We start from the raw sequence: 21,201 nt of genomic DNA, 5'->3' as shown, positions 1-21,201 counted from the left end.
TATAAATGAAATTGGCAGTGATATCACACTTTTATTCGAACCTTATATAACCAATAGTAATTAAGAGCAGAGTATCGGTTAATTAAAACGGCACTATATTTCAGTGTTCTCGTGTTTTCTCTTGCCTTCAGTCGTCGAAACGACCTAAGTAAACGCAACTATTTTTCGAACTGGTATACTTAACGAGCAGCGACGGTACAGAAATCGACTAACACTGGCAAAGACAGACAGAAAAATCGAAAACGAGGAGGGAAAGATTTCTAGAGAACTTGAAAGAGATTCGAAGAAGGTTCCGATAAAAAGGAAGGCGAGCTACTCGACGTACGGACAGCCAATCATCGAAACTTTTGTCTACGACCTCCTCGAGATGAGCCGTGGCTCATTTTCAGCGGGTAAAAACGACTAAAGATGGCGTTGCTCTGTAAGAATCGGTAACGACTCGATCTTAACGATCGGTAAGCACGTTCGGGTCAAGTGTGTACCATCTCTGCGAACTTTTGCTAACGACAATACACCAAGGCGGAGACAGAAGTCATTTTTTCTCTTCTTCTTTTCTTTTTCGACCATCTCTTCTTTCAACGCTGACGAAAGCTTATTACGGACGGTTGAAGCGAGTGCCAAGTACTAGCTGAAAGCTTAAACCGTCGTTGTGACACAATAACAGCTCGAGATTTTCCGTTTCAGGTGTCTACGGTTGTGCGTTGTTTCACACGTCGAGTGTACATGATGAAGCATATACACAGAGGCAAAGGGGGCGCGTGAATTGCACGAAACAACAAATCTGTCGATCCAGTTTAGTAACTGCACTTAACCTATTTTCGTCCGGAAATTACATCGGTAGGTGCGTGTTATTACTATGCGAGAACGGATTTTATAAAAAATTGAAAAATCGAATTTCCGAGCGGCGGAAAAGCGGATTTCTTGCCCTCGTCCCATCATTCGGGGGCTGTGCTTCGTTCACTACCGAGCGAACAAATTAAGGTCAATACGGAGGGGGCTGTATTTTCAGCAAAATATTCCATCGTTCGTATCGTCGAATCTCATCGCGGATCGATGACGATAATACCGTTGTAATTTATTACGCTTGACCGGGATATATATCGAAATTCGACCTCCACGTTGTTAAGCAAAATGGAAAATTGAAAATAGGAATTCGTTTGCATCGGTATCTCATATTTCTTATATGTATCTATCTATGTTTTCTTCTACCCACAACTATACGCGTACGCATAAATTTCAGGGCACACACATCTCTACGTATATCTCGATTGAAAACACGATCGTCATCGTAGATGAAGAATCCCCGGTTACCCGTTGAGTTACAGCCGCAACCACCGCTTTTTCATCAAAGAAATCTCTTAACGTGTCATTGAATTAAAAACGATGACATTTCACCGTTCACGGATCGGCGTGTATTTTTCTCGGCATAAATATCGCTCGTAACTCGGACGAGGATCTGAAGAATTGTTCGTGTATCCATATACACGGTGTACATATATACATATATATGTGCAATATACAGACAAACGTGTATGCTCCATAGAGGCACCGCCATGGAACACTTGAAACGGATTTTCAGCGGAGAATACGGCGCAGTTAAAACAGTGACGACAGCTTTTAATTGAGGCTAGGACGCCAAGTGAAATATTGGAATTAATCGCGAAACTTGCGTCGGCTAACGAACGAAGAGAGCTATCGAGTTAGATCAGTCAACGAATAATGGAAGAATCGATACAATGTCGCTCCATTGACGTCGCCGTGTTTTCATTCCCCCTCGTCTATATCGTTCAAAATACGAAATTCATCGCGGTTTCGGGTAAAGTTATTGATACAATTTTTGAGAGAAAAATGGATTGTTTGTTCTCGACGCGCTCGATGATGGCGTGCTAATCGTTCGTGTAAAACGATTTATGGCGTTCAAAGTGACTTAAAGCCACCAAAATTATTATTATTTTATTGCTTGCTAATGACGATTTTCGAGTTTAACGAGTTTACAACTCTCGCAAACGTAATGAACGATTTCTATGAAGGATAACTCATTTGTCTTATTACGATTTAACAAGGTAGTTATTTACTTGACAATCTGTTATAATGACAGATGTATTATTTCAGCAAACAATATAGCTGACTTATTTTTAATGTTGCGGTCTGTTTGACTCTGATGACGATGATTGACAAGCTAACAGGTATAATATTAAATATATTATTTCAGCAACAAATAATATAGGTAATATAACTTATTTACGGGTTTGTAATTTGCTAAAATCTGAGGATAATTGAGGTTATACTTTTTACAATTCGCATTAATGAAAATTAATGAAAATTACAATTGTAAAATTTTCTCCTTCTAAGAACTATAAAACGTAGGTGAATCTACACGCCTTACTCGATTTGAAAGATTTAAAATTCCATTAAATTTTTATGTTTCTTCTATATCCAATGACATTGAGTCTCGTTACAGTGTTTCAAGGACTTTCATTGCAACAGGATGACTGTCGTTTTCATTGGAAAGTAAGTGATTTAAAGAGCTTGTAAATTAAGTTAGCATTTGCAAGATTATCGATGCAGAACAATTGTTTCAACGAATTATATGGGTATACGGTATGAATGCAAAATGGGCCAGATATATAATAACGTACTTAATCAATTTCGAGGGTGAACGCATCAGATCGTCAAGCTTCAATGTAAAATCTCGTCTCGCTTATCCGACGGCGACAAGTGAACGCACGCAATTTGGCGCTGTCAGCCGGAAACGCGGGATTTTCAAATTTTAATCGAATCCGTCTCGCCCGCGCGTTTTCCGTCGATTAAACGCTTTACAAGCACGGACGGCCGCATGTCCTCCGACGAGGGGAATATTTCATTGGCCGCGATCCTGCATAAAACAGCGCGAGAAAACGAATTACTCTTGCAAGCTGACTGAATTGCGTACGATACATTAATAATAATACGTTAATACGTCAGTCATCGAATAAATAAAATCGTGAAATTAACGAGTAGTATCGAGTAATTTCGTATTTCCTTTTAATTACCATTTAACGGGTCATGTCGTCAAGGGTTAAAAATTTCTGATTGGCAATATGTTTCGCGAAAAAACAATATGCAGTTATTAAAATTGTAAAGCATTTAATGTTCCACATTTTTTGCAGTTATTACTATTTGAAGATAATACTGGTCGTGATGGTTTAGTTTTTGATAAAACTAACACCATAGCCTCGGGCGAGGAATATTTCATCGGAAAATGCAAAAAATCCCTAGAAATGGTTAAACATTCGAATAATATCAACAGCGATACTAGCTACCTGCTTGGGCCACATTTTTTCCAATTTCGTGATTCTCTAGCTGTAGAATAAAGGGTGATTGCCTATAAAATAAACAATTACTACAATACAACAGTTCCAACGTGTCATTTGACCACTCAAAGAAACTAATTGCAATGCTAGTGAAGCGTCTAGATAATATCCCTATTAGACACAGTTCGCTTGTAGAAGTCTCAAGTAATAACAAATGCAAGTTAGTGCGATTAGTATATTACTGGGCAAGCTTTCTAAATTCATGAATACATAAGAAACAACCATGTTGTTTAGCCACCATATGAGAAGAATAATAAAATCATCCATGCGTAAAAAAAAGTCCAAGAATGATTCGACAATGCGACAGAGGATATAATAGAAGTCACGTGACGTACGTTCGTCGACGAGAGCGCCATCGGAGATTCGTATGCGGCCACGGGTCTATTCTCATTCCGTTGAAACGATATCCACGGCATAGTAATGAAAACCCTGTTTCGTTTCCTATGCAAAGGACCGGCGCGCACTTTTAAACGTGCCGTAATAATACCTTACTAGAAGCAATTAAGTGCAAATACAACCGATTGGGATGAACGTGCACACCGGCGGATGCATTCAGGGGGTTAGGACGTGGAGATAGGATGGACACGGAGGAAGTGGCCCAGGAGAGGAGGGAGCGAAAAGAGGAAGGGACAGAGAGGATAGAGAGAGGAAGGCAGATCGGAAATTGCTTCGAGCATGCTCGCTCGCAATAATACCACGCCAGGCTATGTGTGTGTATGTATGTGCGCGTGTGTATACCACGAGTCTGGCCCTCTATGTGTAACTACACGTACATACGTGCATATCCGATGTGTAGCTATAGGTATTTGCGTATCTATATATATGTATAGGCATACCAATACCAGAATACGGTAAGAACAAAGCCGACGGCAAATGACAGCAGTAATTTTCGCAAACTGTTGTGGGATGCGCGCTCTGGCATTCAAGAATACCGTGCCGTCGTTGCCGCTCTTCGAAATGGTACTACTTTTCCTTTTCTCTTACATACATTCTTTCTTTGACGCCTTCATCTCTCACGCTGATGATCCTCACAACTTACAGGTTTCTTTTCTGGCGGCGTGGTTTCACTTTTTGATACCACGGTCGATAAGTGGCAGACGCTTGAAGACTTAAGAAGAATTTTATTGATGATTTAACGAGCTTAATTTGGTAGTATTTGACAGTTTAATTTGAGTAAGAATATTCAACGTCGAAGGTAAGGAGTTCGAAAGCTCAGAGAACTTCATGAAAACCAATCAGGCAGAATTAATCCGAGGGCAATGTAATGTATCAATAGACGTGACTGGTTCTTGTAAGGATTTTTCAATTTCTCAATTTAACAGATCCGTTAAGGCATTTCTATTTTATTCTACGATTTATTTCTATAATCTTTTCTTAATGTTTCACGTGAATCATTTCGCCGTCTTCCATTTCATCTGACTCTGTTTCCACGAGTTGTTCTTTGCATTCGACGACGGCACTTTGTTTCCTTTTTTCCCCTCATCGCTCTATTTCTTACTTTGTCGCTTCGTTCTCCGTCTCTATCGTGCGTTCATTTGTCACACTCGCGCTGCTAAGCCGCATACACATGTGAGCACGCGGTGGTGGTACGGTGTGTACGGTAAAGCTGGATTTACGCTTCAGAAGGATCGGAATCTGTGGGAAACCGAGCGTCCAATTGACCGGCCAACTGTTACAGCACCCTTGATTCTCCATAGATTCGGATTCGAGATCAAGGCGCGAAAGCCGCGCAATGAATATCCGACCGCACATAGCCATAGGATAAAGGAAAGTCCAGAAAATTTTGCGGTGCGACGCTCGCGAACACGTCTCATTTATCCCCCTTTTTCCGCGATTGTTTGTATGCAGCGATGGTTAGCCTAAAAACAAGCACTAGGAACCAGGAGCGTACAGAACGTGAACGATAAATTTCTCTGGTGTGCGGGAAAAACAAAGGGAATACGAACCAACGCTTTCTCTCTCTCTCTCTCTCTCTCTCTCGACGAATTTCTCCTCATAACAACTGAACAATGAAAAAAACGCAGTAAAAAAAGAGAGAGAAGAATGAGAGACGTTTTTTAACGACGAGCCACTATGTATACTACAATCACGGATTTAAAGAAATTTCGATGAAACGACAACAATCTTGATCATCAAGGATAAAGAAAAACCCGCTGATCGTAAATATTTCGTTTCGTCTGGGAGCACGTGTGATCCATTATTCAGGTGAGCACCTCCGATAGCTTATGCTACAATAACTAAATAATGCCGCGCATTCTTCCGCGTGCGAGCATCGTTGAGCCTCGAGAAAGCCTTAGCCCGGGGAACGCTCGTAGCATTAAGTCGTCCGATGTCGATGCCAGGCCAGCCGGCCGAGAGAGGAGAGAGCCTAGTATATATGCAGTGTATCTTGGCCATGCAGAAGCGCGCGCGTGCAGCTGGATGCACTCGCGTGCCGCCACGTAGCCAATCACGTAGCACCGCACAATACGCTGTGCCAGGGAATAATGCCCAATTTTACACGAGGCAAGATTGACGGCCGTATACGTCCTTATACAGGCGAGACGAAATCGGCTTAAAAGTTTCAAAACTTGCCTGAGGCTGTGGCAAGACGAGGAACCAACGGAGTACTCTCGAGGTAAAGCGAAGAAAGACAGGCAAACTTGAAAGAGACAGAGAAGGAGGCACCGGGATCGAGAGAACGAAAAAGGGAAACCTTATTTACTTTACGTTATATAGAAAGATAGGTATACATATGTCGGTATACACGCAGAAGTACGTATCCCCTCTTCCAGGGTGGTACGGCTTCATCCATGCGTTAAATTCCTCCGGGGGATTCTTCCTCTTTCCTTCATCCTTCCCTTTCTCTTGTGCTCTGTGTTTCTCGACTGCCCTCCCCACTCTACAGCTACCCCTAACTTCTGTGCTCTTCTCAGTTCACTCGTATCCACTTGCAACAGAACAGACCACTACCGCCACCTCCTCAGGCAAGAGGTGTCTGTCTCTCTTTCACGGGTCTCCTTTTGCTTTCAGTGCAACAACTTTGATAGGGGCAACAGCTCGAGGTATTTCCGATGTATCGTTCGTAGATCGCGTGGTAGGAAGAGGAGGACGGAGGAACGAAACCGGGAAAAAGAGTTTTAATTTCTTCAGGAGCTCGCGGTCTGGCATCCGTTCGTTCTACACGTGAAAAACCGTGTAAAGGCGGAACACAGCTGAAGGGGAACGGTGAACTGGAAGAAAAGTTACGTGGTAACGTAAGTGAAGTATTGGCCGAGCTGCAATTCCGATCGGACCAATGAATTATTTTTACTGATTCGAACGTATTACCGACACAGATGGCTCCTCGCTCGAAAGTCTGCCGCGTAGAGAGGTTCTTCGGTTGGGAACGATAAATGTCGCCCGTACGGCGATTATTCTGCCAATTGCGAACACGGAGCAACCGTTGTAGCGTTGTATCGAAGAACGAATGGTATTTCGAATCGTCTTAACATTTGTCTTGCTTTTCTCCAATTTGGTACGATCATTGAAATTAATCAAATGGCAATATACATACAATGGCTACAGAAAATATTTTGCCATTTTATTGATCATAACACTTACGTATTATTTAATTAGGTTCCAGTATATTAAATTTTGTATTGCTATTAAAATGAAACGTAAAAGCTGGTAGAAAGACGCTTTATTCAAAAATAAGCAAATACTTTTTGTAGCCACTGTATGCATATATTAAGTATAATGTGCATCGTGAATGTAAACATTTCTCTTACATAGAAAGGAAATGTTATATCAATCATGCCATCTTATTTTATGCATTTAGGTATTATTAACTAAAGTGATTATTAAAAAAACCTTTAACCATTTCTTTAAAAGGAAAGGAATAAAAGAGAGATTGCAAGATATACAATCGAGAAGGGTCGCACAGAAAGCATCCACGTGAGCCACGAACAAGTCACGAGACACGTGATGACCAGCCAATAAGATTCCACTACTATATTAAACCTTTTAGGAGCCGCTTAAGTCGCGCATAGAGTGACAAGCACCTGCCCTCGTACGACTGGATATACGAGGGGACGTCAGGTTCGTTCTCCTTTATATTTGAGCTGCTTTTTTCATTCGGCTGACTCGTAACCTGCAGCATTCGCATATTCAAAAAGTAGAATAGGCTGTTACCTGTACTACTTTTAACGGCTCGCTGAAACACTGCTACCAAAGTAGAATAAATTTTTATTGCGATCCGTTACTTATAATTGAATAGCAAATTTAATCCGCATGACAAACATCAAACGATTGCATTTCGAACCTTTATTCTACTGCACGAAAATTCTCTGTGAATTAACCCAGTTAATATAAATACACGCACGTATGTATTTACTGTGCAGTAAATCATTTCATTAATCGATGACATAGCATTCCAAATGAATGGCTTCTTAATTTTAACGATGACTGCACTAGCTCTCTGTGACGTGTTTGACGAATACAAAACCTACACGAATAAACGGCACAGCAATGAATAATATAGCATCAAATTCCAATCAGAGAAGGTATTCGAAATGAAAAACACACTGAATAGCAACTGCATATTTTGATTCTATCATATGAAAAACAATTGGAATGCGAACTCATTTTTCGTCTATCGTGCTTATAAATTTCACAAGAAAAATATAGTATCAATTATTATAAACAGTATTTGTCTCGCTTACTGAGCGGACGTTTCATTATTTAAAAAAGGTTGCTATATACGTTTCGGAAAATTTTTATTCTTGAAGATCGATCACCTTCCTTATGGCAATTTTAAACAAAATAAAATTTATGATATCTTAATTGGGATAGAAAATTTATTAGTACAACGAGCGTCTAAAATATTAAATATTCCAAGATCCATTGATATTTAAAAAATGGAATAAAGCCAAAACTAAAAACATCTATATAAGGAACAAAATGGAATATACGAACTTGTTGGATCTAATAGTTAAACGTTAAAAACTGATAAAAAGCCAGTAACGAAGTGGCTTTCCTTCGTTCTTTTGTCTTCTTGTTCCTCTTTTTATGTGCAATGGCAAACGTATCTGCGCGATACGTTGGCAAAGTCAATCTCTGACGGTGCATCAAACATTATTTGATCTATGGCCTCGATTATCCGTTCCGATTTAATTCTCCGCTTTCGACGGGGCACAAAGTATTCCGCAAACAGACCTATCCCGCGAATAATCACGTTCGCGCCCAGTTCTCCCCGCCGGAACACAATTTCCCCGCCTTCAACGCAATTTAATTAAAAACCTGTATTTTTCCGTCAGGATTATCCTTGCGCTCTTTGTTTCAATTCCAAAGACTGTTCCTTTGGCGGACCGCGTATTCAGTAGTCCGAGGCAGGGAAAAAGGACCAAGACAAAGCTTTTCTCCGTGAAGACACGTACCAGCGCGCTTCTGTGCTCGCTCCGCCAAAGTTCAAATTAAAAAGAGGAGCAAAGACAAAAAGGACAAGAGAAAAAGGAAGAAAAGAAAAGAAGTCACAGGGAAGTAAGGAGGAAAAAAGGAAGAGTATACACCAGAAAGAGTTTACGTATGCACGCGTATGAATCTTTCATGCAATTTTCTTCGGTATGCATAAGTAGATACGCCTTACAACAGTTCCATAACGTTACCGATATGAATTATAAATATACAGCGCTAAGTATTAGATCACCTGGATTCGTATAAGATGCGAGCCTGGTTCACGACGTCGATAAATTAATCGTGATTCTATACTCTTGCGAGTTGACGATGATGATATCGTTGTGCTATCATATTCATTACGTACGTTCTATTATCGTATAATCATATTCATAAGAAGAATATATTTGCAAGTTACGGGAAGAAGCGCAAGCTAAATCGTATCAAAAAGGACTTGTATGAATTAGAAACGAAATTCAGCAACGATTATTTCAAATCCGCATTGAAATTTGGTACAGCTGATGATAGGAGTGGTAGAATTGATTAAAACAATGACCAAGATGTATAGCGGATATAAATAATGGAATTATTTGATGAAATATTGATTTTTAGAATAGTTGCGCGAAACATGAGAAACGCGACTTATATTGGGTTGGCAACTAAGTGATTGTGGATTTTGTCAATACCACCTAATGACAATATCTTTCCACCGTGATTCTCACTTATGAACGACGGCGTATACATCCAAGAAATTCGATTCAAAAAGTTGCTTCTTGCGCGAAGGAATTATTTGTCCAGTTCCCACGTCCGCGACAATCCTAACCAGGAGAGATAGATGATCCTGGTAATTACACCAGAAAATACCATGTACGTGTGCGCGGTCACTAGCTTCACGGCCACGCATGCGCACGCGCAGGATGCGTATCAGCTATACCGCGATTCCATTTACGGCGGGACGCGACTCGTTAACGCGCGTAAGCTGGAACCGCGCACGAATGATAATTAGCTTGGCCCCTACAAAGCCTCGCTATGTACGTCGCCTGAATCTCTCGATGCGTTTTTGTAATAAGGAGAACTAGGTGGAGTAGGAGGAAGAGGAGGTGGAGTCGAGGGAGGACGTAGAAAAGCCGTGCTCCTTTCCGTGTCGAGGTCGCCGGTCCATTCTTCTTTCAGCGTGGAAATCAGAACGAGTGTGTTTAGCGCTTTGAATTCATTTGTCTCGCAGGCAAATTGTTAACCCTTTCTTTTTTTCAGTTGCTACAGTTTCGTTACGAACCTTAGCCAACGACATCCGTTTAAACCGTATATATATGTAACCATCGGAAAAGGCAGCAGGTATTTACATTCGCGGTGGAGCGGCGGCCATGTTGGCTCGCGTGTGTACTTTATGAACGCACGATTTGTAGCTTTTGATGGTTATCAAAGCGCGCGTACACGGTTTTCCATTCGGCGGAAAATTAATTGCGATTCTCGACAGGGTAAGCTACAGCATGGTAGTCGAATAATTAACAGAGATACGGGAAATAAGCTTGTTAACAGAATCGAGACACAGGCTAGCGGATCGTGTTTCTTTTTTGTATTATTCTTCTTTTTTTTTTTTTGGTTGGAGAACGGTGGGAAAAAGTGAGCGTCGTATAATCCCGTTGGAACATGCAGAGGGTTGGACGACGGGCTCGAAATTAATTTGTCTGTTCGCAGTATCAATTTCGAGTATCATAGCCACGATCCAAGCGGCAATATCAATTGGACTCTTCTCGTTGAACAATGCGGCACGTGATACGAAGAGAGAGCGAGCGAGAGAGAGAGAAGGGGGCCTTTTAATTAGCCAGCGCGGAACAGAAGTACTCACCAGCAATAACAGAAAACTAAATGTACATCGTGCGTATATAACGCGAGTTTTTTACGATCCAGCCACGGTGGTATATCGGTTGTGTTTAAAGCGAGCCTCTGCCAACCTTTCTGCTGCGAAAGGACACTTAAAAGAATGTTCGTAAATATCGTGGAAGCATTTCGGCACGTAAAATCATAAGGCTTTGTGAACGCGCGAGTGGAGCGATGGTGCTGCCATTAAAAGCGAGCCGCCTGCGGGCGATAGGCCAAGGTATGCGACTGAACGGACAGGTGAATATCGATGAGAATCGAGAGAAGTGCGGGTGAAGCTACCCATCCATTGATAGATAAGGATGTCGATAGGGGGGAATGGGTGAGAAGCCATCGTAGAAAGCACGAGGGACGAGAAGGGAAGATCTTGAGAAAGCGTGAGAGAATATAGCAAAGAGTATGTGCGGAACGAAGAAAGGTATACGAAGAGAAATCTAGAAGTGGTAGAGAGAGAGGGTGAATAGAGGATCCCGATTATTCAGCATCGACGAGATTTGCAATCGACATTCTCTTCCTTTCGCCGCTCATTATATTGCGCCGTTCTAACCGCACGGATCTCCTCGTCGTTGTCGGTGGATTCGCTTCTTCGAAAAGGGGGTAAGCGAGGTGGAGATGGCGAGAAGAGAGAGGGCGGCGTGGAGCGAGGCAGGTGGAGAGGAGAGATGGGATGGGGAAGGAGCATCACCGCGACTGCCACACACCACTACTACCACCCCCACCAATTAACCGTCCTTTTCCTTCCAAGTCACGAAGCCGCTGGAAACAAGAGATACGCCTCGGGTACGGAGACAGAGAGTAAAGTCAGATTGCATGGTTGGCGAACGCGGTAGACACGCGGAGACTTGAGACAAATCCGTGTAATTGGTATTACACAAAGGGAAGGAAAGAAAGTTGCACGAGAGGGAGAAAGATGAATAGTGTATAAATGCAAAAGAGAAAGGGGAACTTAGATAAAACGGGAAGAAATGGTCGTTAGGTTTTGTACAAACGTCGGCTCCACATAAAGTGGCGTGTTTTCTTCCCCGATGATATTTCAAAGACACGAAACGGTTTTTAGATATTCGGTCGGTAAGATCGGAACGCCTGAAGAGCTCGCTCTTGTCGAAATCGTTGGCAGATTAATTTCTCTTCATTAGTGGGAGGGATGCCCCTCATCGCATAGCATCGCTCGAGCACTCAGAGGATATCGATACTTTAATAACGCTCCTCTCCACTTCACGGGTTCAGAGTTCAATTGCCTTTTTTGTCATTAATTGTTGTTTTACGATGGCGTCCGCTAGAGAGCGCTGTGAAAAGCACTCGAAACGCGTGCATCAGCAAGGGAATCCCTGGGCTTGAAGCACCGAGGCTATATACAAAATACAAAGTCAGCCTTCGTTTGATCGTTTACTTGTCGTTTTCCCATCACTCGATGGGCAATTGTTTCGACAAACTTGGGGCGAACCGTTTTTTTTCTTTGTAACCTGCTTCCTCTGGTTCCGTTGCCGCGCATACGGCCTTTCGTTTAATCCCTTCATGCAAATGCAACAGACGACTCTTTCTAAGCTGTATTTACGTGCTTTACATATTTCACCTTCCGCAAACGTTTCAACCACGGTTGGCAATCGCGTTTGGTACAGAATACGCATACAATGATTCACGATAGTATTTGGATTCTTACTCGTAGAAACCTTTTATGTAAATGTCCTATGCGTTGCACAAAACATTATGAAATTTTTTATTACAACTATATTGAGACACGACTGTCATGATTATATTCAACTCAAATGTGGAACCAGTCTGGAAATATATGTAGAAGTTACAAAGGTTTATTGGAAACATGTCGGCGATACAAAAATTAACAAAATCCATAGTATGGATAGTGTTTTTAAATATACAATTAGTACTAAAGGTGATTTCATTAAGTATTTTTGTGAGTTACGTTGTGAATATCTATACATTTTCAGATTCATATGAAATTTTACCAACATAATTATGACACTTGCATTTCATTATAATACTAAATTTCTAAATGTGTCTTGCATTATACAGGATGCGTTATGCAATTGAGTCTAGCTAAATCTCAAAGTCGGTAAGAGATGCAAAAAAATTGTAAAGGGAAAATTCGACTCAAATACCTTCACACTTTTTTTTATAGAGAATAAAAGATTAAAAAATGCATCGAGCTGTTGATAAAAACTTATAGAATACCATATAAAAAAAGGAAGATTGTTATCGCACTCTCCCGAAACATCGTTGCATACTAAAAAAAAAGGTGAGTACCTGCGAACATGGATCTTACCGCACCATTCAATTTTTTCCTCTACCCTTTTTCTTTTTCCATCTTCTTTTACCGGCTTCGAGATATATCCTGGCCCAATTGCATAACGCAATCTGCGTATTCGCAAAACGTTTCCATAAATGTTTAAACACGATCACGTACACACAGCCAATACAAAATCTGGAATCGGTGTCGAATGTCACGAAAAAACAAACTACACTTTTTCTGCGGCTCGTGTCGTCGTCGATCCCCCACGAATCTCTGCCACCGCCAATGACATCAGGCGGCTCTACAACCAATGATAAACACTGTAGCATCGGTAGCTGGATGCGTTCGTTTTTGTCGATGTCCCCTCGCGTATTTTGCACGCTTAAAAAGTTTGAACTTCGCTTTATAACGAGCTTAAGACCTCGCGCGGTTAACGAGAAATGATTTACCACGTTCGTTGCCATATGGCAACTACCAATACACAGAGCACGTACACGAGCGTATATACATATATACAGCGTAGTACAAACGATTCGTGTGTACGTTCAAGAGCAGCGACCGAATAAATCACTGCCGGCGTACAGGCCTAATATAATCGCGCCTAATAAAGTTGGCAGCCACTAAATTTTCTTAACTCGGCCCCCGATTCGACCATGTAATTCCCAAACGGGCGTGTACGCTCCATAGAATCCGAGAATTCGTCGGTTCGAATTGAAAGACGATGCGATGTTCGGGAACAGGTGGATATTCGAATGCTTGTAAATAATGTATCTTTGCTTAACCCTGTTAGTCTCCGCTTCGTCCTCGAGTTTGTATTTCTTCAAATATCTTCCCTTTTTCGCATATTTTATTCATGAAAACCAGGAATATATATCATGTATTATGCATAGTAAAATTATATTCTATACTAAAACCAAACATTTGCACTTTTGAGTACGAAACCTACGCTTTTCTCTTCTCCCAATAAGCGCAATTTAAATATCGAAGCAGCTGCCTCCTTACAGCTGTAAACTCTTCGATTCCCAATTCTTCCCAAAAATAGAAACGACAATAAGATAATCGTTTGTCTTCAAATGAAATTCCGTTGTATGAAATTCTTCACAAAATTCAATACCCAGATCCGAGATATCAAGATCCACCTAATCCTAACCTATATACCGATCCCTCCTAGACGATATTAATCCACTCGAAAAAGCATGAAACACTCGCACGAAGCGCTCGATAAATAAAGTGATCATTAAAAAACCGGTGCCGACCGGTCAATAACCACACACCATCTATATCGCCCTAGCCACAACATGGAACGAAAGAAGCAGAAGTAAAAGATAGAGGGAGCGATGAGGGAAAAATTGGACTCCATAGTCGACGAATATCGAATCGCCATAAATAAATCGTTTCCCAAGCAAGAACCGCTTTTCGGGGGGACAGCTTAGTTAAGGGACTGTACTCGTGTTTGGATCGAGACTAGCGCTGCCGTGTATTTACATGGGAGATTTACGGTACGCTGCTACCGATCCCTACAATGTATATTCTCGGTGCATTAACGTTCGAGCGGCAGGAGAACGTCGCCGGCAGAAGCGACTAGCTTGACCTTTGGACCCAGTTCCTTTCTCTCGGCGCTGCATCTGCAAGCAAAATCCCCCGGGGGCCCCGCGATTACGTTTTCTTTCGTTTTTCATCAATTCGACGAGTAATGCCTCTCTTAACTATAATTCGCACTATCTTTCTGTATTTCTGCTCTTCTAAAGCTGCCTTCTCATCGAAGCAACGCGGAACTTTCTGTCTAGCGTTGCTGAATGTTTCAAATAAAATCCAACGAGTATCGTTCTACAGAATGATGTTGAATAATTGTGTCGATAAAGACATTGCCGACTTTATTGACCTAGATATATAATTATTGGGCTTTATTTGCCTCGATAAAGCAACTTAGGAGAAAATTTGATTTTCTTTGATAAAATGATGTAGTTAGAGGAAAAATTTGATTTCCCTTGATAAAGAAACTTAATGAGAAAGTAATTTGATTTTTTCAAATTGATTCGATCAAAGCGACATGTTTTCATAGCAACAAATTGTCCGTACGCGAATACGTTGTGAAACAGTCAACGATCTTGTATAGACAGAAGAGACATTTGTTTCTGTGACAACTTGTTACTGCAATGTTTATTTTCCTTTGATTTTTACTGCTCCCAATAAAAATAGACAACAGACAGCAACCTTTGTTACTGGTAACAAAAATACGAGAAAACATGGAAAAATAGCGAATACCGATAATTAATTCTTCCAAGAAACACCAACAAAAAGTTCCGCGCTGTTGCTTCAGTGAGGACGTAGCCTTAAGTTTCTACGTTTCTCGATGGTGTCGTTGCTCTGTACCGCGAGAAGCGTTTCCGGGAGACACGCGACCTTCGTGGTCGCTGAATTTCATAGCATCATTACGCGTTCCGTAGAGCGATACTATACCGAGGATGAACGGTCCTCTAACGACGCCAAGACTCCAGCGGATATTCGACAGATAAGTTTCGTGTAGCAATTATCTTTGGAAATGTTTGGTACTAGGATGATTACCGAGAAGTCTATCTATATGTAAATGACACGTATTGAGAGAAGAGTTGCTTTACGGTCGCTTAACGAGATAAGTTGAAATATAATAATAGATACATATATTGTTACGACACGGTGGAATTTTTAAAAATACAAATGCAATCAAAGCGAAGGAGAGGAGAGTTCGACCGTTCATCCTCCACGTCCATCAAGGCTGTTTCGGCTGATTAATTGAATAAACTCGTCCACCGGGTTTAATCTCGTCGCGGCGCGGTGTGCATTTCACAGCGTTCTTGCCGATGAAAAAAGTGACAGTCACAATATTAATATTATTCGAGCAAGATAAGCGCGCAGGGCAGCTGCTATTATGCGACGCGTACGTGCATACCAATCGTCAGCCGTCTATCGATCACCGCTATAGTCATCCTTCAGCCAAGAACAATATACGAGATTTCGGATCGACAAATGATGTGTATGTACAGTGCAGGATTATCTCAGTCAAGTAAGCTTCATCATCTTAAAATTCGATCTTTGCGCAAAATGATCACGCCCGTGTATATTACGCGACAGCACTAGTCTTTGTTAATGTACAATAACGAATAATTGTGATTATATCAATGATGATACACGTATACCAAATCTACCAAAAAATAATGACGACCGCTTCTTTCAAAGAGTCGTCCAATTTCTCTCTTATCTTTCTTTCCTTTCTATTCGCTTTTCCAACCTATAGGATTTTTGTTCTTGTCCCTTTTTAATAACCAAGCATTCGATGGCTATCATTATCACACTATTGCGAGGTTTCTGCGTGAGAACACACTGTTCTGAATGTAAAGGACTTCTATCAGCACTAATCACGATACGTGACCATCAAAGCCACTAGATCCCCTTGCCGGACCATCGAGTTGCAAAAAGGAAATAAAGTAAAAGCGAGCAATTAAAAGCCAACAAGTCAGTCCTCTTGTCCCTCTTTGCTTCGGGCTCCCCCCGTCTAGCCTACCCTCCTCTTGCCTACCCCTTTAAAACCTTTGCATCATCGTCCAATCAAGGTAGCCGCGTTTCTACTGTCTACTGTTTATGTGTGTACGTGAGCGCATGCACGCATACATAGGACGCATACACGCACACACAAGATCAGCACTGGATCCGACAGGTCTGCACGTTTGTGTATACAGTCCACCCGGGATCCTTCCCTTGTTAGGAAACATTTCAAACATTTGCCATATCACGATCATTTCAAGGCATTTCTTGCTGACTAGAGACTAGAAAGACGTTCTTATTGAGTGATTCGCTTCTCCCTGTCTCCTCTAGTCTGTTATGGGAACTAATCTCTGCTCGGTGAATGATCAACCTAACCTTCAGTTGCTTCGAAATTCGTCCGCGTTTCTCCATGGCCGGTTTCTCGTGATTTAGGTTAGGTTTGACACGGTAGTTTCTCAAGGACGTATGTTTGAATATGGAGAGATTGGTCGTTGAATCGATGGCATTACAAGCGAAACAGAATCAGAGTGCGACTGTATGAGATAAGAAAAAAAGAAGCGAAGACCTTCATATGATATAGAAATCTAGGTTTAAGTGTACCAAATGCAGAGATTCTAATGAAAACCTGCTATGATGTTACAAAACAGCAAAAAAGAGAAAAAATGGAACTTGTTATAAACAGATTTTCAATTTCTTTTCTTCCAATAATGCATTCCAACGAGGCATGGCCAACAATAGACACATCCTGAACGTCTACGTGAATCCACAATTCCCATGGATGATATGGCTCTCTTATGATTTCCATAGCGAGGTAGCGTTCGCCAGATACGATTCTGAAGACGTAGTTCTGGCTCATTCAAAACAGTTACACGTCGCACAAAGATGCTGATGGGAAGGCAAAAAGGCAGCAGACAGGCACCGAAGACTTCCCCGGAATACTACGGAATGCTCTTTGAAAAGGACGCTACGTTAGAAGACACATTTATGCATCTGAACGTTTCTTCTGAAAACAAGACCGACATAACCTCGAAAGCCGACAGAGGTCGAATGTAAGGTGCATCAATTGAAAATCGAAACGTCATTCTCGACGGGTTACGTGGCCGTACCGACATAAGTGAAGAGATACTGGCTTACGAAGGTATTTGAGTACTTGCCAAAGAAAACTTTTACGTAAACCATATCTGTAAAACATTTTATGACAACTCTTGTAATGAATAACGTTTAGCAATTTCATTAGCGCTGTAACGAAACACGACTCTATCGGGACTACATCGATCAAGCTTCAAACCAAGATTTATTGAGGTATTAAAATGTATGCCCTATGTGTGTTACGTGTACATTATTCTACACGTATACATTATACACATTACGTAAAACATTTTGAAATTTTAAGACTGAAGATTGATACGAATCTGAAAGTATACACGGAAGTTACAAGATACTGCAGAAGGTATATACAATAGAATATGAATAGACATTTCAAATAAGAATAATAAGCGTGGAGGATGGTGCTACTGAACAATACAGATATGATATACATATATATTTGTGACTTCTGTATCTACTTTCAGACGTGTCTCGTTTTACCGATATAATCATGATAGCCGGCTTTCGTTACAATGTTAATAAGATTTCGATATGTTTCATACAACACACGTAAGTTATGTAACGAAATATATTCATAAATATTATCCGCAAGTGTTCGACTACTTTCAAGAACCTGTATAGCTGTAGATAAAACCGCTAGGAATTAGCGAACCGTACACCTTCTCTGCCTCGGACGAGCACGTTTTCTCGGTAGACGCTCCTTCTTTGTACCGTATGCGTCATCCTTCACCGATTCCTCGCTGCATTTTATTTTCTCTTCCTCGTATATTTTTCTTTTTTTTTTACAGATTATCCCATGGAGAGAGGTTTGCCCTCCCCCTCACGTCGCCCGCGGTCTTCTCTCCGTTGAATATCAAACGAGGTATATACACACAGGTGAAAGTATAGAGTAAGAGAGAGATGCTCGTTGCCTTAGTCATCCTAGACGTATTGTTGGACCGTCAACGGAGTGAGAGTAGGTAGAACAATGCCGCCATGCGTCACGACGCTTGGACGTCTGCCGTGAATGCAGCTATGTGGAGAATAATTATCGTTGTTTGCACTTCGTTTTCCTGTCCGCCGTTGGGACGTTAATATTTTTCGGCCTTAATTGATGCGCCGATAATGGTGCGTGGGCACTACGGAACGGGCGCTTGTTTAGCTTGGAACCCTGGCTTGTCTCCTTCTTATACAGGGTGGCCCAGTAACGGCGATAGAATCGGCAAGAGGGCGATTTTACGTTAAAAAAATAAACAAGAAATGCAGAATAACATTTTCTCGGACGGCGCTTCGTTCGGGAGAAAATGGAATTTGAAAATATGATGGAGATGTATGAATTTGGTAATTCCTGATTGGATACGACTGTACGATTACGATGATAATGATAATGGGACGTTATTGTACTTGTAAAAATTGGTGGAAGATGTAAAATAACATTTGCTAAAGTCTCATTTTAGACAAAATGAAGTTCGAATGTGTTTAATGAAGAATTAACCTGCATGCTCTTCGACATTTAAATTCAATTTTCTCGAGAAAGAAACTCAGAATAAAATCTTATTTTACATTACCGATCTGTTTTCTCACGTAGAATAACTTGCTTCCGAATATCTATTTCTGTTCAGCTAGGAATTAGCCAAGTTTTTCTACGCTTGATAGGTTTTCAACGTTAATATATTTAACGTCATAAGAAAATATCTTTTTCAAATTTTGTATTTCTGACTTACTTATTTGCATAGAATTTAAAATATCTTGCCGATTGTACTATGATTACTGAAACGCCCTGTACAGACGAAAAGGAAGATATGTACGCACACATACACACTTGATGCTCGATTCGACGCCAATAAACCGCACAATCGACGATAATATATTCCTTCTGGCGTGTTCTCGCTCCCTTTTGTTGCGAACCTAAGACGAATGAATTTCAAACCGGGGGATGTGTCCGATGTTTGATGGTATTTACCAAGCCACTGTTCTTCTGTGTCTCCCTGCATCTACTCATAAATTAAGGAGGCTTGATGTTGTAAAGTTGCGGTGGAGAATCAGAGGCATCTGACGTCTTATCGACGTAATTTATTATAGAATCTTTTGACATCGCTATGTAGCGTACGTATATATAGCGTTTCATAAATTAAAAACTTTAAGCCCAATTTCCAAATGCGTAACGAGAGATCGTTATAGGTTATGTTATATTATATGTTATTTTATATAATAACGTTTCTGTTTTGTAAGATATAAAATACAATATTCTATTAAATAAAGGTTATACAGGATGGTTGGTAACTGGTGAAAAATTTCTTTTTAATTTTTTTTTTTTTTAATTTTTCCATCGAGACAACGATCTACAGTGAGATCCGTTATAACGAGACGTGATAAAGTGCACGCGTACCGAGCGAAAATTCAAAGTCGACTTTCTCGAAAACAAAGCCTCAAACGAAAAATTTTTATTCTATATTTTCGACTTCTTTTTTCGCGTAGAATCACCCCCTTTCTGCTTGTATCGCCAGTTACCAACCACCCTGTATATTATTTCGGGTTTGTAAAAATATCGATTTTAAGATTTTATTTCAAAACTGACTACGAGAATATAAAGCCATTAAATCTTGATTCTATACATTACTTTCGTCGTCTCTCTTTATATCTAACAGACTGTTCTAATATAACGGATATACCCAGCCTCCGGAGTTAAGAGGTTAATAACCATTGATAAATTTGACTGATCTTTTTTTCCATTTTACGAGTAATTATAAGTAGCCGTGTATCTTAGTGGCAAGGACCACATTAATTCGTAATTACACGGTACTTTAGACCATCAGCGGTACGGGCTAATGCTATGACTCGACGGTACGGTGAATCCCCGACGATTCACGCTGGATTAGATGGCGAACATTAAATTATTCCTCATTTCCTGAGCTATGGGGGTGATTGATCTCTGATGACCTTAAAATTTGATTGATATTCAGTCGATCATTACATTGTTCTTATCCCTTAAACTTAAAACATTAAAAATGAAATAACATCCATTATCCACGTTTGAACATCCTAGCTTTTCAACTTATTTTATGAACCAATTGCCAGTTCTACTTCTCATTATTCGTCATAAAATTGTTATTCATAATTCTTACTATTTTTCAATTGCTATTTGAGGGTACGTCCCACGCAGTTTCTTCTCGATTACATTTCTAGCATCTGACATTTCAATCTGTTTAATTGATAATTGACAGTCTTTTAATATTTGATTTTACTGAATAATATATTCCATGCCGACAATGAGCACTTAAGTAGAGTATTTAAAAAAAAAGAGATACGTACACGAAAAGGTACTGAGCAGTACAGCAGAATTTTTATTGCACTATATTGAGCAAGTGAGTTCTCGATAGACATAGTTTCGGTATACAAAGATTAATATCCATAAATAACGCATTTTCAGTGAGGATTTGGACTTTCCAATAATATTTCCATACCAAGAACGAGAAACATCGGCATAACAAATTTCTCAATGTGACAGTACAAGTTTAAGCAAACGTCAATTTGCAACATTCGCAGTCCGAAAAATTTCGTTTCATTTCGAATTCCCTTTTCGAATTCGAATTTTTAAAGTTGTTCTTTACGAGGAACCATTCGCTTCGATCACAGGGCTTAGGATGAAAGTTTGATTTTTCCGGACGCGTAAGCTCGTGCAGTCACCTCGGGAAGTAT

The 21,201-nt window shown here is 40.6% G+C and overlaps 1 protein-coding gene and 1 long non-coding RNA gene across 7 annotated transcripts in view; one reads left to right on the top strand and one right to left on the bottom strand.

Moving 5' to 3' along the window:
* The window catches only part of LOC138183199 (uncharacterized), a 122,890-nt gene that overhangs the window by 51,501 nt on the left and 50,188 nt on the right, over positions 1 to 21,201 (bottom strand). The window lies entirely within an intron of this gene.
* LOC138179295 (uncharacterized) lies at positions 1,463 to 19,915 on the top strand. Of its 5 annotated transcripts, none has more exons than XR_011173005.1 (6): positions 1,463 to 2,511; positions 3,150 to 5,970; positions 6,366 to 6,598; positions 6,671 to 6,804; positions 7,206 to 7,412; positions 18,312 to 19,915. It is a non-coding gene; the product is annotated as an uncharacterized LOC138179295 (long non-coding RNA). The 5 variants fall into 5 exon arrangements; XR_011173004.1 differs by having other exon boundaries at positions 1,463 to 4,313; positions 4,395 to 5,970; XR_011173000.1 differs by having other exon boundaries at positions 1,463 to 5,970; positions 6,366 to 6,589.

Source organism: Bombus flavifrons, chromosome 1, assembly GCF_040668555.2.
Source record: "Bombus flavifrons isolate JBK064 chromosome 1, iyBomFlav1_principal, whole genome shotgun sequence".
NCBI lineage: Eukaryota > Metazoa > Arthropoda > Insecta > Hymenoptera > Apidae > Bombus > Bombus flavifrons.
Note: the sequence above shows the minus strand (reverse complement) of the source record. Positions and strands in the feature narration are given on the sequence as shown.